The sequence below is a fragment of the Bubalus kerabau genome, chromosome 7 (assembly GCF_029407905.1).
Source record: "Bubalus kerabau isolate K-KA32 ecotype Philippines breed swamp buffalo chromosome 7, PCC_UOA_SB_1v2, whole genome shotgun sequence".
In the NCBI taxonomy this organism is placed as follows: domain Eukaryota; kingdom Metazoa; phylum Chordata; class Mammalia; order Artiodactyla; family Bovidae; genus Bubalus; species Bubalus kerabau.
In genome coordinates, this window is record NC_073630.1 from 106,324,128 (window position 1) to 106,340,434 (window position 16,307).

At 38.9% G+C, this 16,307-nt stretch overlaps 1 protein-coding gene across 6 annotated transcripts in view; it reads right to left on the bottom strand.

Annotated features, from left to right (window-relative positions):
- The window catches only part of KLHL8 (kelch like family member 8), a 73,957-nt gene that overhangs the window by 34,235 nt on the left and 23,415 nt on the right, over positions 1 to 16,307 (bottom strand). The window lies entirely within an intron of this gene.

Sequence of the window (16,307 nt, forward strand, 5' to 3'; positions counted from 1 at the left end):
CCTTAGGTTTATACCTCAGGGTGACCTTCAGTGTAGAGACAGCCTACAACAACAAAAGGCCAAGTAATAACAAAAAACAACAAATCTTAAGGAATAGGGAAGATCTGGTTTCTAGGGTTATCACATTACTAGATTCAAATGTCTAGTATTCAATAACCAAAAAAATCACAAGGCATACAAAGAAATAGGAAAGTATGGGCTATTCAAGGGGAAAAATAAATCATCAGAAACTGTCTGTTTGGGATAAATTCCATTAGCTCTCTTTCAAAGATTTTAAAACAATTGTCTTAAAGATACTCAAAGAACTAAAGGAAGATGTGTACAGTCATTCATGTTAACAAAATGGAACTATCAGTAGAGCAACAGAAAACCTAAGAAGCAATCATAAAGAGATTCTGGAACTGAAAAGTATAATAACTGAAATTGAGAATTCATTAGAGAGGTTTGAAGGCAGACCTGGACAGGTAGAAAAAAGACTCAGCAAACTTGAAATTAAAGAAAATTATCAGGCCTGAGGAACAGAAAGATTGAAGATACATAAACAGCACTTAAGGGACCTGTGGGACATCAAACAGGCCAACATTCATATCATGGGAGTCCTGGATGAGTAAGAGACAAAGAAAAGTGCATAGAAATAATGGCTGAAAACTTCCCAAATTTTATGAAAGACATAAACATCTAATGAGCTTCAAAAAAGATGAACTCAAAGAGACATATTACAGTCAAACTTCCAAAAAGATAAAGAAAGAATTTTGGAAACAAGAGAAGTGAATCATCACATACAAGTGATCCTCAGTAAATTTATCAGTGGATTTCACATCAGAAACTCTGGAGGCCAAAAGATAATGGGCAGATATGTTCAAAGTACTAAAAGACAAAATCTGTCAACCAAGAATCTATATTTAGCAAAACTGTCCTTCAAAAGTGAGAGAGAAGATATTCCCAGATAAGCAAAAGCTGATGGAGTTCAAGATCACTAGACCTGGCCTGCAATTCAAGGAAGTCCTATAGATGAAAGAAATGAAGGAATACTAGACAGTAACTAAAAGCCACATGAATATGAAAGTAATATACATGGATAATGACAAAAGCTAGTATTACTGTAACAGCAGTTTGTAACTACTTTTTTGTATCTGAGAGATGAATTTTTAACAAGTTATTAATGTAAAAAGCTACCATTACTGTAATTTTGGTTTGTAACACCAAATGTCAATGGATTAAACGCTCCAATTTTGGCAAAATAAATAAAAACACATGATCCAATTACATGCTGTCTACACAAGCCTCGTTTGCAATCCAAAGGCACAAAATAGTTTAAATAGAAAAGACTGAAAAAAGATTTCATGCAAATAGTAACCAAAAGACAGCAAAAATGGCTACACTAGTTTTAGACAAAAATAAGACTGAAGGAGGAGGAGCCAAGATGGCGGAGGAGTAGGACGGGGAGAACACTTTCTCCCCCACAAATTCATCAAAAGAGCATTTAAACGTCGAGTAAATTCCACAAAACAACTTCTGAATGCCGGCAGAGGACATCAGGCACCCAGAAAAGCAGCCCAACTCTTCGAAAGGAGGTAGGAAAAAATATAAAAAACAAAAAAAGAGACAAAAGAGGGAGGGACGGAGTTCCGTCCCGGGAAGGGAGTCTTAAAAAGAGAGAAGTTTCCAAACACCAGGAAACCCTCTCACTGCCGAATCTGTGCCGAGCTTTGGAAGCACAGAGGGCAACATAAAAGGGAGGGGAAAAAAAAAAAATAAACAATTAAAAATCGCGGATTGTGAGCCCTACGGTAACTCCCCCAGCGGAGAAGCAGCACAAACGCCAGCACACGGCATTAGCAAGCGGGGGCTGGGCAGGGAAGCGCGGCGCGGGCTGTGTCCCTTAGAGTAAGAATCCGCCCGAATGTCCTGAGCGCTATCTGAGCGAAATAATTTGGGCTAGCAAACCAGACTGTGGGATATCTACCACGCGAAAAGCCAGCCCTAACCTAAGACACCGCCAGGCTCGCGCACGGAACAAAGGACTGAGCAGAGATAGCCGGCTGCAGACCTTCCCCCTCCGGTGACAGGCAGCCAGAGCTGGAAGGGGGCAATCGCAGCCCCAGAGAGACACTATCTATAAAACTGTAAGCAGGCTTCTTTGCTAACTAAAACTTCTTGGGGGTCTGGACGGTCAACATCTGCCTGAGAAGGTGCGCCGGTTTTACACCCAGATAACCGAGTGGCGGGGAGGCGATAAGTCGCAGCATTGGCGCCCGCCAAACACATCACCTGAGCTGCTCGGATCTGGGAAGAGCACAAAACGCAGGCCCAACCGAGTCTGCGCCTCTGAGGACTACCCGAGTGCCTGAACCTGAGCGGCTTGGACCTGGGAGCTCAGCCCAGGGCCGGCCTCTGATTGTTCCCGGTGGAACAACCTAGAGCCCGAGCAGTGAGGGCAGGGAGGCTACACGCGCCGTGAGCGGGGGCAGACCCAGTGTGGCTGAGGCACTGCGAGCGCACGCCAGGGTTATCTGTCTGCAGCATCCCTCCCTCCCTCCCCACAGCGCGGCTGAACAAGTGAGCCTAAATTTAAAAAAAAAAAAAAAAAAATAGTGTCCTCAACCATCCCCTTTGTGTCAGGGCGGGAACCAGACACTGAAGAGACCAGCAAACAGAAGAAGCTGTAACAGAGGGAAACGCCTTGGAAGCTACAGGCCATAGATTAAAACCCTGTGGTTACTACGGATTACATAGGAAGGGGCCTATAGATCTTGAGAAATATAAGTCGGACTAAGGAACTGCCAAAAATGAACTGAACCCACAATACTCACAACAAAACCAGAGAAAGACCTAGATATATTTTTACTATTTTTACGATCAATCTTTCTTTTTTTTTTTTTAATTAAAAAAGGAAAAAAATTTTTAAGTCCTCTATTGTCCTTTAATTTTCACTTTTATAACTATTACTTTGCAAAAAAAAAAAAAAAAAAGACCCTATTTTTTTTTTTCTTCTTCAGCAAACTTCATATATATATTTTATAATTTTTTGACCGTGGTTTTTTTTTGTTTTTTTTTTTCTTTTTTCTTTTTCTTCTTTTCTTTAACATTGTATTTTTGAAATTCCAAACTGTACTCTAGATTTTTAATTTTAGTCTTTTGATATATGCTATCAATTTTGTACCTATAGTTTTTTTCATAATTTCTGTGACTTTTTTTTTCTCTGTTTCTTTCTCTTCTTCTTTTATATAACATCATATATCTGCAATTCCAAACTCTACTCAAGATTTTTAATTTATGCTTTTTGGTATTTGATATCAATTTTGTACCTGTATTTTCTTTATAATTTTTGCGACATTGTTTTTGTTGGTTTGTTTGTTTTCTCTCTTTATTTTTCTTCTTCTTTTTTTTTTTTTTTAACGTTGTATTTTTGAAATTCCAAACTCTACTCTAGATTTTTAATTTTTGCTTTTTGGTATTAGTTATCAATTTTGTACCTGTAGTTTCTTTATTACTTTCACGACCTTGTTTGTTTTTCTTTGTTCGTTTTTTCTCTCTTTCTTTTCCTTCTTCTTTTCATTAACATCGCATTTTTGAAATTCCAAACTCTACTCTAGATTTCTAATTTTTGTTTTTATGTATTTGTTACCAATTTTGTACCTTTAAGAACCCAATCTTCAGGACCCATTTTTCACTAGTGTACGAGATTACTGGCTTGACTGCTCTCTCTCCCTTTGGACTCTCCATTTTCTCCACCAGGTCACCTGTATCTCCTCCCTAACCCCTCTCTACTCTACCCAACTCTGTGAATTTCTGTGTGTTCCAGACGGTGGAGAACACTTAGGGAACTGATTACTGGCTGGATCTGTCTCCCTCCTTTTCATTTCCCCCTTTTATCCTTCTGGCCACCTCTGTCTCCTGCCTCCTTCTTCTCTTCCCTGTATAACTCCGTGAACATCTCTGAGTGGTCCAGTTGTGGAGTGTACATAAGGAAGGGACTACTGGATAGCCCACTCTCTCCACTATTGATTCCACCTCATCTCATTTGGGTCACCTCTAACTCCCTCCTCCCACTTCTCTTCTCCATGTAACGCTGTGAACCTCTCTGAGTGACCCTCACAGTAGAGAAACTTTTCATCTTTAACGTAGATGTTTTATCAGTGGTGCTGTATAGAAGGAGAAGTTTTGAAACTACTGTAAAATTAAGACCGATAACTGGAAGTAGGAGGCTTAAGTCCAAACCCTGACTCCAGGGAACTCCTGACTCCAAGGAACATTAATTGACAGGAGCTCATCAAACGCCTCCATACCGACACTGAAACCAAGCACCACACAAGGGCCAACAAGTTCCAGGGAAAGACATAACAAGCAAATTCTCCAGCAACAAAGGAACACAGCCCTGAGCTTCAAGATACAGGCTGCCCAAAGTCACCCCAAAACCATAGACATCTCATAACTCATTACTGGACATTTCATTACACTCCAGAGAGAAGAAATACAGTTCCATCCACCAGAATATCGACACAAGCTTCCCTAACCAGGAAACCTTGACAAGCCACCTGTACAAACCCACACACAGTGAGGAAACGCCACAATAAAGAGAACTCCACAAACTGCCAGAATACAGAAAGGACACCCCAAACTCAGCAATTTAAACAAGATGAAGAGACAGAGGAATAGCCAGCAGATAAAGGAACAGGATAAATGCCCACCAAACCAAACAAAAGAGGAAGAGATAGGGAATCTACCTGATAAAGAATTCCGAATAATGATAGTGAAATTGATCCAAAATCTTGAAATTAAAATGGAATCACAGATAAATAGCCTGGAGGCAAGGATTGAGAAGATGCAAGAAAGGTTTAACAAGGACTTAGAAGAAATAAAAAAGAGTCAATATATAATGAATAATGCAATAAGTGAAATTAAAAACACTCTGGAGGCAACAAATAGTAGAATAACAGAGGCAGAAGACAGGATTAGTGAATTAGAAGATAGAATGGTAGAAATAAATGAATCAGAGAGGATAAAAGAAAAACGAATCAAAAGAAATGAGGACAATCTCAGAGACCTCCAGGACAATATTAAACGCTACAACATTCGAATCATAGGGATCCCAGGAGAAGAAGACAAAAAGAAAGACCATGAGAAAATACTTGAGGAGATAATAGTTGAAAACTTCCCTAAAATGGGGAAGGAAATAATCACCCAAGTCCAAGAAACCCAGAGAGTCCCAAACAGGATAAACCCAAGGCGAAACACCCCAAGACACATATTAATCAAATTAACAAAGATCAAACACAAAGAACAAATATTAAAAGCAGCAAGGGAAAAACAACAAATAACACACAAGGGAATTCCCATAAGGATAACAGCTGATCTTTCAATAGAAACTCTTCAAGCCAGGAGGGAATGGCAAGACATACTTAAAATGATGAAAGAAAATAACCTACAGCCCAGATTATTGTACCCAGCAAGGATCTCATTCAAGTATGAAGGAGAAATCAAAAGCTTTTCAGACAAGCAAAAGCTGAGAGAATTCTGCACCACCAAACCAGCTCTCCAACAAATACTAAAGAATATTCTCTAGACAGGAAACACAAAAATTGTGTATAAATTCGAACCCAAAACAATAAAGTAAATGGCAACGGGGTCATACTTATCAGTAATTACCTTAAACGTAAATGGGTTGAATGCCCCAACCAAAAGACAAAGACTGGCTGAATGGATACAAAAACAAGACTCCTGCATATGTTGTCTACAAGAGACCCACCTCAAAACAGGGGACACATACAGACTGAAAGTGAAGGGCTTGAAAAAGATTTTCCATGCGAATAGGGACCAAAAGAAAGCAGGAGTAGCAATACTCATATCAGATAAAATAGACTTTAAAACAAAGACTGTGAAAAGAGACAAAGATGGTCACTACATAATGATCAAAGGATCAATCCAAGAAGAAGATATAACAATTATAAATATATATGCACCCAACACGGGAGCACCGCAGTATGTAAGACAAATGCTAACAAGTATGAAAGAAGAAATTAACAATAACACAATAATAGTGGGAGACTTTAATACCCCACTCACACCTATGGATAGATCAACTAAACAGAAAATTAACAAGGAAACACAAACTTTAAATGATACAATAGACCAGTTAGACCTAATTGATATCTATAGGACATTTCATCCCAAAACAATGAATTTCACCTTCTTCTCAAGTGCACATGGAACCTTCTCCAGGATAGATCACATCCTGGGCCATAAAGCTAGCCTTGGTAAATTCAAAAAAATAGAAATCATTCCAAGCATCTTTTCTGACCACAATGCAGTAAGATTAGATCTCAATTACAGGAGAAAAACTATTAAAAAATCCAACATATGGAGGCTGAACAACACACTGCTGAATAACCAACAAATCACAGAAGAAATCAAAAAAGAAATCAAAATTTGCATAGAAACGAATGAAAATGAAAACACAACAACCCAAAACCTGTGGGACACGGTAAAAGCAGTCCTAAGGGGAAAGTTCATAGCAATACAGGCACACCTCAAGAAACAAGAAAAAAGTCAAATAAATAACCTAACTCTACACCTAAAGCAACTAGAAAAGGAAGAAATGAAGAACCCCAGGGTTAGTAGAAGGAAAGAAATCTTAAAAATTAGAGCAGAAATAAATGCAAAAGAAACAAAAGAGACCATAGCAAAAATCAACAAAACCAAAAGCTGGTTCTTTGAAAGGATAAATAAAATTGACAAACCATTAGCCAGACTCATCAAGAAACAAAGGGAGAAAAATCAAATCAATAAAATTAGAAATGAAAATGGAGAGATCACAACAGACAACACAGAAATACAAAGGATCATAAGAGACTACTATCAACAATTATATGCCAATAAAATGGACAACGAGGAAGAAATGGACAAATTCTTAGAAAAGTACAACTTTCCAAAACTCGATCAGGAAGAAATAGAAAATCTTAACAGACCCATCACAAGCACAGAAATTGAAACTGTAATCAAAAATCTTCCAGCAAACAAAAGCCCAGGTCCAGACGGCTTCACAGCTGAATTCTACCAAAAATTTAGAGAAGAGCTAACACCTATCCTGCTCAAACTCTTCCAGAAAATTGCAGAGGATGGTAAACTTCCAAACTCATTCTATGAGGCCACCATCACCCTAATACCAAAACCTGACAAAGATCCCACAAAAAAAGAAAACTACAGGCCAATATCACTGATGAACATAGATGCAAAAATCCTTAACAAAATTCTAGCAATCAGAATCCAACAACACATTAAAAAGATCATACACCATGACCAAGTGGGCTTTATCCCAGGGATGCAAGGATTCTTCAATATCCGCAAATCAATCAATGTAATACACCACATTAACAAATTGAAAAATAAAAACCATATAATTATCTCAATAGATGCAGAGAAAGCCTTTGACAAAATTCAACATCCATTTATGATCAAAACTCTCCAGAAAGCAGGAATAGAAGGAACATACCTCAACATAATCAAAGCTATATATGACAAACCCACAGCAAACATTATCCTCAATGGTGAAAAATTGAAAGCATTTCCTCTAAAGTCAGGAACAAGACAAGGGTGCCCACTTTCACCATTACTATTCAACATAGTTTTGGAAGTTTTGGCCACAGCAATCAGAGCAGAAAAAGAAATAAAAGGAATCCAAATTGGAAAAGAAGAAGTAAAGCTCTCACTGTTTGCAGATGACATGATCCTCTACATAGAAAACCCTAAAGACTCCACCAGAAAATTACTAGAACTAATCAATGACTATAGTAAAGTTGCAGGATATAAAATCAACACACAGAAATCCCTTGCATTCCTATACACTAATAATGAGAAAACAGAAAGAGAAATTAAGGAAACAATTCCATTCACCATTGCAACGGAAAGAATAAAATACTTAGGAATATATCTACCTAAAGAATCTAAAGACCTATATATAGAAAACTATAAAACACTGGTGAAAGAAATCAAAGAGGACACTAACAGATGGAGAAATATACCATGTTCATGGATTGGAAGAATCAATATAGTGAAAATGAGTATACTACCCAAAGCAATCTATAGATTCAATGCAATCCCTATCAAGCTACCAACAGCATTCTTCACAGAGCTAGAACAAATAATTTCACAATTTGTATGGAAATACAAAAAACCTCGAATAGCCAAAGCGATCTTGAGAAAGAAGAATGGAACTGGAGGAATCAACCTACCTGACTTCAGGCTCTACTACAAAGCCACAGTTATCAAGACAGTATGGTACTGGCACAAAGACAGAAATATAGATCAATGGAACAAAATAGAAAGCCCAGAGATAAATCCACGCACATATGGACACCTTATCTTCGACAAAGGAGGCAAGAATATACAATGGATTAAAGACAATCTCTTTAACAAGTGGTGCTGGGAACTCTGGTCAACCACTTGTAAAAGAATGAAACTAGAACACTTTCTAACACCATACACAAAAATAAACTCAAAATGGATTAAAGATCTAAACGTAAGACCAGAAACTATAAAACTCCTAGAGGAGAACATAGGCAAAACACTCTCTGACATACATCACAGCAGGATCCTCTATGACCCACCGCCCAGAATATTGGAAATAAAAGCAAAAATAAACAAATGGGACCTAATTAACCTTAAAAGCTTCTGCACATCAAAGGAAACTATTAACAAGGTGAAAAGACAGCCTTCAGAATGGGAGAAGATAATAGCAAATGAAGCAACTGACAAACAACTAATCTCGAGAATATACAAGCAACTCCTACAGCTCAACTCCAGAAAAATAAATGACCCAATCAAAAAATGGGCCAAAGAACTAAATAGACATTTCTCCAAAGAAGACATACAGATGGCTAACAAACACATGAAAAGATGCTCAACATCACTCATTATCAGAGAAATGCAAATCAAAACCACTATGAGGTACCATTTCACACCAGTCAGAATGGCTGCGATCCAAAAGTCTACAAGTAATAAATGCTGGAGAGGGTGTGGAGAAAAGGGAACCCTCTTACACTGTTGGTGGGAATGCAAACTAGTACAGCCACTATGGAGAACAGTGTGGAGATTCCTTAAAAAACTGGAAATAGACATGCCTTATGATCCAGCAATCCCACTGCTGGGCATACACACTGAGAAAACCAGAAGGGAAAGAGACACGAGTACCCCAATGTTCATCGCAGCACTGTTTATAATAGCCAGGACATGGAAGCAACCTAGATGTCCATCAGCAGATGAATGGATAAGCAAGCTGTGGTACATATACACAATGGAGTATTATTCAGCCATTAAAAAGAATACATTTGAATCAGTTCTAATGAGGTGGATGAAACTGGAGCCTATTATACAGAGTGAAGTAAGCCAGAAAGAAAAACACCAATACAGTATACTAACGCATATATATGGAATTTAGAAAGATGGTAACAATAACCCTGTGTACGAGACAGCAAAAGAGACACTGATGTATAGAACAGTCTTATGGACTCTGTGGGAGAGGGAGAGGGTGGGAAGATTTGGGAGAATGGCATTGAAACATGTAAAATATCATGTATGAAATGAGATGCCAGTCCAGGTTCGATGCACGATACTGGATGCTTGGGGCTGGTGCACTGGGACGACCCAGAGGGATGGAATGGGGAGGGAGGAGGGAGGAGGGTTCAGGATGGGGAACACATGTATACCTGTGGCGGATTCATTTTGATATTTGGCAAATCTAATACAGTTATGTAAAGTTTAAAAATAAAATAAAATTAAAAAAAAAAAATAAGACTGAATAAAAAATGTTACAAGAAACAAAAAAGGAAATTATATATTAATAAAAGGTTCAATACAGCAAGAAGATATAACAACTATAAACACGTATTAATGACAAGTCATGACGATATATGGAACAAAAGCTAAGAAATAGAGAAATAGTCCTACAGTTAATAGTTGAAGATTTCAGTAGACTTAACATAATAAACCAACTAGATCTAACAGACATATACAGAACTCAACATACACTCTACTCAACAACAGCAGAATACACATTTTTCTTGAGTGCAAGCACATGGAACATTTTCCAGAAGAGACCACATGTTAGGCCATAAATTGAGACTCAACAGATTTTAAAAGATAGGTATCACACCAAGTATCTTCTCTAATCACTTCACAATGAATTTAGAAATCAGTAACAGAAAAATGAAAAATGTATGAAATTGTGGAAATTAACATAATTGTAAACTGATGAATCAAAGATGAAATCACAGGGAAATTAGAAAATACTTAGAGACAAATGAAAACGAAAACAACATGCTAAACTCATGAGATGCAGCAAAAGTAGCACTCAAGGGGAAATTTACAGTTTTAAAACACTTGCGGGGAAAAAAAGACATCTCAAATCAACAACCTAATTTTAAAACTTCAGGAACTAGAATGACAGTAATAAACTAAACCCAAACCTAGCAGAAGGAAGGAAATAATGAAGAATAGAGCCAAGAGAAATGAAATAGAGAACAGAAAAACAACAGAGGAAAACTGATCAAACTAAAAGCTGGCTCTCTGAAAAGATAAACAAAATTGACAAAACTTCAGCTAGATAGACTAAGAAAAAAGAGAAGGCTCAAATCACTATATCCAGAAATTAAAATGGGGACATTACTACTGATTCTAAAGAATCAAAAAACACTGTAAGAGAAAATTATGAACTGTACAACTTGGATAACCTAGATGAAAAGGACAAGTACCTCAAAACACAAAACCTATCAACACTAAATCACAAAGAAATAGAAAATCTGTTTTCTATTTCTATAACTATGGCCTATAATGGCACCCCACTCCAGTACTCTTGCCTGGAAAATCCCATGGACGGAGGAGCCTGGAAGGCTGCAGTCCATGGGGTCGATGAGGGTCGGACACGACTGAGCGATTTCACTTTCACGCATTGGAGAAGGAAATGGCAACCCACTCCAGTGTTCTTGCCTGGAGAATCCCAGGGACGGGGGAGCCTGGTGGGCTGCCGTCTATGGGGTTGCACAGAGTCGGACACGACTGAAGCGACTTAGCAGCAGCAGCAGCAGCATAACTAGTAAGGAGGCTGATCAGTAATCAAAATCTCCCAACAAATAAAAGCCCTGGACCTTATGACTTCACCAGTACATTTTACCAAACATTTAAAGAAGAACTAATACCTTCCTTTTCAAACTTTTCCAAAAAATTGACAAGGAAGAAACACTTCCCCATTTGTTCTACGAGGCCAGCATTACCCTGAAACCAAAGCCCACAAGTGTTGGCAAAGATCAACAGAAAACCGAAACCCTTGTGTACAGTTGGTGGAAGTGTAAAATGGTACCGCCACTGTGGAAAACAGTGTGGTAGTTCCTCAAAAAATTTAAAATAGAATTACTGTATCATGCAGCAATTCCACTTCTGGACATACATCCAAAGGAACTCAAAATTCTGGGCATAGGTCCCTGTGCTATACAGTATGTCTTGTTGGTTATCTATTTTATATATGGCAGTGTCTATATGTAATCCCAGCCTGCTAATTTATCCCTCCCTACTCCTTCCCCTTTTGTAAGTCTGAAAGCAAGGTCTTAAAGAGATATTTACAATCCCATGTTCAGAGCAGCACTATTCACTATAGCAGTCCAAGTGTCCATAAACAAATAAATGGATAAGCAAAATGTGGTATAAATATATTATTCTGCTACAATGTGGATGAACGTTTAAGAACATTAAAGATAAGTGAGATAAGTCAAATAAAAGACAGACTGTATGATCCAATTTATATGAGATACAAATAGTGAAATCATAAACACAGAAAGTATAATGACTATTGCCAAGGGCTGTGGGGAGAGGAGGGGGACATTTAGCGGGTACAGAGTTTCAGTTTTATAAGATGAAAAGAGTTACAGGGATGGATGATAGTGGCGATGGCCTAACAATGTGAATGTATTTAATACCACTGAAACATACGCTTAAAAACAGTTTTATGCTATGTGTATTTTACCACAATAAAAAAAATCTAGGGGTTTCCCTGGTGGCTCAGTGGTAAAGTATCCACCGGCCAATGATGCAGACGTGGGTTGGATCCCTGATCCACGAAGATCCCACATGCCACGGAGCAACTAGGTCTGTGCACCGCGACCACTGAGCCGTGCTCTCAAGCCTGGGAGCGGCAACTACTGAGACCACACGCCTGAAGCCAACAGGGAAGCCTCCTCAATGAGAAGCCCACACATCACAACTAGAGAGTGGCCACTGCTCGCCACACTGGAGAAAAGCCAGCACAGCAACAAAAACCAGCACAGCCATAAATAAATAAATAAATAAAATGATTTAAAATATCTAATTTGAGAACAATTCAAGAGCACATTACTTTTAAGACATGGAATGCACTACCTCCAAAAAGAGAAGCTATAAACTGGAAAATTTAAAGACTTTATCCAGTGATGCAAAGCAAAAATAGAGGGTATTTTGACTGAAACAGGCTTATGCTACATTTTGAAGTCAGCTCACGGTTCCACCATTTACCAAATGAATAACCTTGGGCAAATGACAACCCGCTAAAACTTTAGTTATCTCATCTGTGAAACAGAGAAGCCACTTATCTTAAAGAAATATTCTGAGGATTAGAAATACAGTGCTGCTAAACAGACACTTGCATTATAAAATCTCATTTATTTTCATATCAAATTTACTATATTTATATAAAGTCAAATTTACTCATTATCAAAGCACATTTGATGAGTATTCACACCATGAACAGTTCTATGCTACATTCTACTTTAGTGACAGTAACAAAGAGATTTTAAGTTAAAATACGTAATTATGCACTTACTGGCTATGTGTGAGGTTTTTTTTTTGAGGGCCCTGCTAACCTTATTCATCTGTAAACAGGTATATCTATCTACTTCATAAGACTATTCCAAAAATTAAATCAAATGCAATAATGGATTTATAAGCACTTATGAAATTATAAACCATGTTGCAAATACTGGTATTATTAGCATGGAAGCTTCACTTATGTCATTTCTGAAAATAAATACCTTAACTAGTCTTTTCCTATATTAGCCTCTTTATTATTAATTGCATCAACAACTGTTTCTAGCTTTTGACAGGGACCAAAATGTTCAATGTAAGATTACAGATTATAGTTATTAATATCTTCTTAGAGCTACTGTGGTAGACACAGAACAGTGACCCTCCCATGAGTCATGCTTTCATATAATCCTGAAGATAAGACCCACCTGTGACTTGCTTCTAACCAACAGAACATGGAAAGGTGATGAAGTGTCACTCGCTTGATTATGTTGCATTATATAAGATTGAACAGACTGAAGTGAGAGGGTCATCTGCAAGCCTTTAAGGAGCCAAGTGCCATGGACAGAGAGCCCTGCAGCAAGAAACTACAGGCAATCCCCAGGATCGGAGGGAGTTCTCCACCTGTCAGTAAAACGTTAGGGTCCTCAGTCACACTACTGCAAAGAAATTATCCCAACTTTCTAAATGAATTTGGAAGTAGACTGTTTCACAGTTAAGCCTCCACATGATAACACAGGTCAGCACCCTCACTGCAGCCTTGTGAAATCCTAAGCAGAGGACCCAGATGAGTTGTGTCCCGATTCCTCACTCCCAGAAACCATAAGATAACAGTTAACGTAATTTTTACTGCAGTATAGTTGCTTTACAATGTTGTGTTAGTTTCTGTTATAAAGCAAAATGAAACAGCTATAAATATACAAATAGATCCCCCCTTTTTGGATTTCTTTCCCATTTAGGTCACCATAGAGCACTGAGTAGTTCTCTGTGCTATACGGCAGGTTCCCCTTAGTTATCTGTTTCATACATAGTAGTGTATATATGTCGATCCCAATCTCCCAATTCATCCCACCCTCTTCCACCTTCCCCCTTGGTATCTAAAGTATTCATATGCTCATGAAAAAAATAAAATGTGTTTGTCAGAGGCGGGGGGTGGGGAAAAAGAAGAGTTATTGTTCAATAGATATACATATTTCCGTTTTGCAAGATGGAAAGTTCCAGAAATGTGTTGCACAACAATGTGTACATAGTGTTTTAAGACTAATGTTAGTCAGTCAGTCAGTTCAGTCGCTCAGTTGTGTCCAACTCTTTGTGACCCCATGAACGCCAGGCCTCCCTTCCATCACCAACTCCCGGAGTTCACCCAAACTCATGTCCATCGAGTCGGTGATGCCATCCAGCCATCTCATCCTGTGTCGTTCCCTTCTCCTCCTGCCCTCAGTCTTTCCCAGCATCAGGGTCTTTTCAAATGAGTCAGCTCTTCACATCAGGTGGCCAAAGTATTGGCGTTTCAGCTTCAACATCAGTCCGTCCAATGAACACCCAAGACTGAGCTCCTTTAGGATGGACTGGTTGGATCTCCATCTACAGTACAAGGGACTCTCAAGAGTCTTCTCCAACACCACAGTTCAAAAGCATCAATTCTTCGGTGCTCAGCTTTCTTCACAGTCCAACTCTCACATCCATTCATGACCACAGGAAAAACCATAGCCTTGACTAGATGGACCTTTGTTGGCAAAGTAATGTCTCTGGTTTTTAATACGCTGTCTAGGTTGGTCATAACTTTCCTTCCAAGGAGTAAGCATCTTTTAATTTCATGGCTGCAATCACCATTTGCAGTGATTTTGGAGCCCAGAAAAATAAAGTCAGCCATTGTTTCCCCATCTATTTGCCATGAAGTGATGGGACCAGATGCCACGATCTTCGTTTTCTGAATTTTGAGCTTTAAGCCAACTTTTTCACTTTCCTCTTTCACTTTCATCAAGAGGCTCTTTAGTTCCTCTTCACTTTCTGCCATAAGGGTGGTGTCATCTCCATACCTGAGGTTATTGATATTTCTCCCGGCAATCTTGATTCCGGCTTGTACTTCTTCCAGCCCAGCGTTTCTCATGATGTACTCTGCATAGAAGTTATGCAGGGTACAATATACAACTTTGACGTACTCCTTTTCCTATTTGGAACCAGTCTGCTGTTCCATGTCCAGTTCTAACTGTTGCTTTATGACCCGCTTATAGGTTTCTCAAGAGGCAAGTCAGGTGATCTGGTATTCCCATCTCTTGAAGAATTTTCCACATTTTATTGTGATCCACACAGACTAATGTACTGTACACTTAAAAATGGTTTAGATGGGCAGTTTTATGTTGTGTCACTACATACTGACAAAAGGGTCAATTCCCTAAGGATATAATTTTAAGTGGTAGAGTCAGGACTCAAACCTAGCCAGCAGGACACTTTACAAATGTCTGTGCTGTTAACCCCTGCATTATGATTTGGAGCATACCGCAAGTGAAAGAGAATCACAGAACAAAAAAATACATGAAAAGTCAAATTCTGTACCCTCTCCCCTCTAAAATCAGCTATTTTTTCTAATTCCTCTGCTTTTGCAAGTGGCAATGCCATTTTTTCAGCTGCCCTCATTCAAAAACCTGAGCCGTATCTGACTGCTTTTCTGACTTATATAACCCATTAATTTCAATTCCCCTGATTTCTACTTGGGAAAAAATCTCTCTCCCATTTGTCTTTCTTCCTACTCTCCCTAAACTCTCCTCTCTTTCACTGCACCCTAATTCAGACTCCTGCATCTTTCATTAACCAGTCACCATGCCTCTCCATCCCATCCCAAAACATCTATGTAGGACCGCCAGACTTATGTGGCTGTGTCACTTCCAAGCTGCTTAATGTTATGCATTTCAGCAGCTTATCCAGGCGTTCAAGGCTCTTCTTGCTCTGACTCCAGCCTACCTTCCAATTTTTTCCTCCACTAATTTTTGACATAAAATAGGAAAAAGAAGGGGAAACACTACTTACTAAACCACTGTCACATATTTTCCCAGAAATCTTATAGATACAGCTGTCCTTCAGTATCCACAGAGGATTAGTTCAAGGACCTCCCTCAGATACTAAAACCAGATGATGCTCAAGTGTCTTATACAAAATGGTAGAATACAGTTGGCCCTCCGTTTACACAGAATCCACAGACACAGAGGGCTGACTATACTCTCATTTAAGCATCACAAAGTGGCACTAGTGGTAAAGAACCAACCTACCAATGCAGGAGACACTGAGCTTGACCCCTGGGTTGGGAGGATCTCCTGGAGAAGGGCATGGCAACCCACTCCAGTATTCTTGCCATGGAGAATTCCATGGACAGAGGAGCCTGGCGGGTGGCAGTCCATAGCATCGCAGAGTTGGACACAAACTGAAGCGACTTAGCACGCACATCCACGACATTACAGATGGCCTAAACATCCCTGACTTGCCCT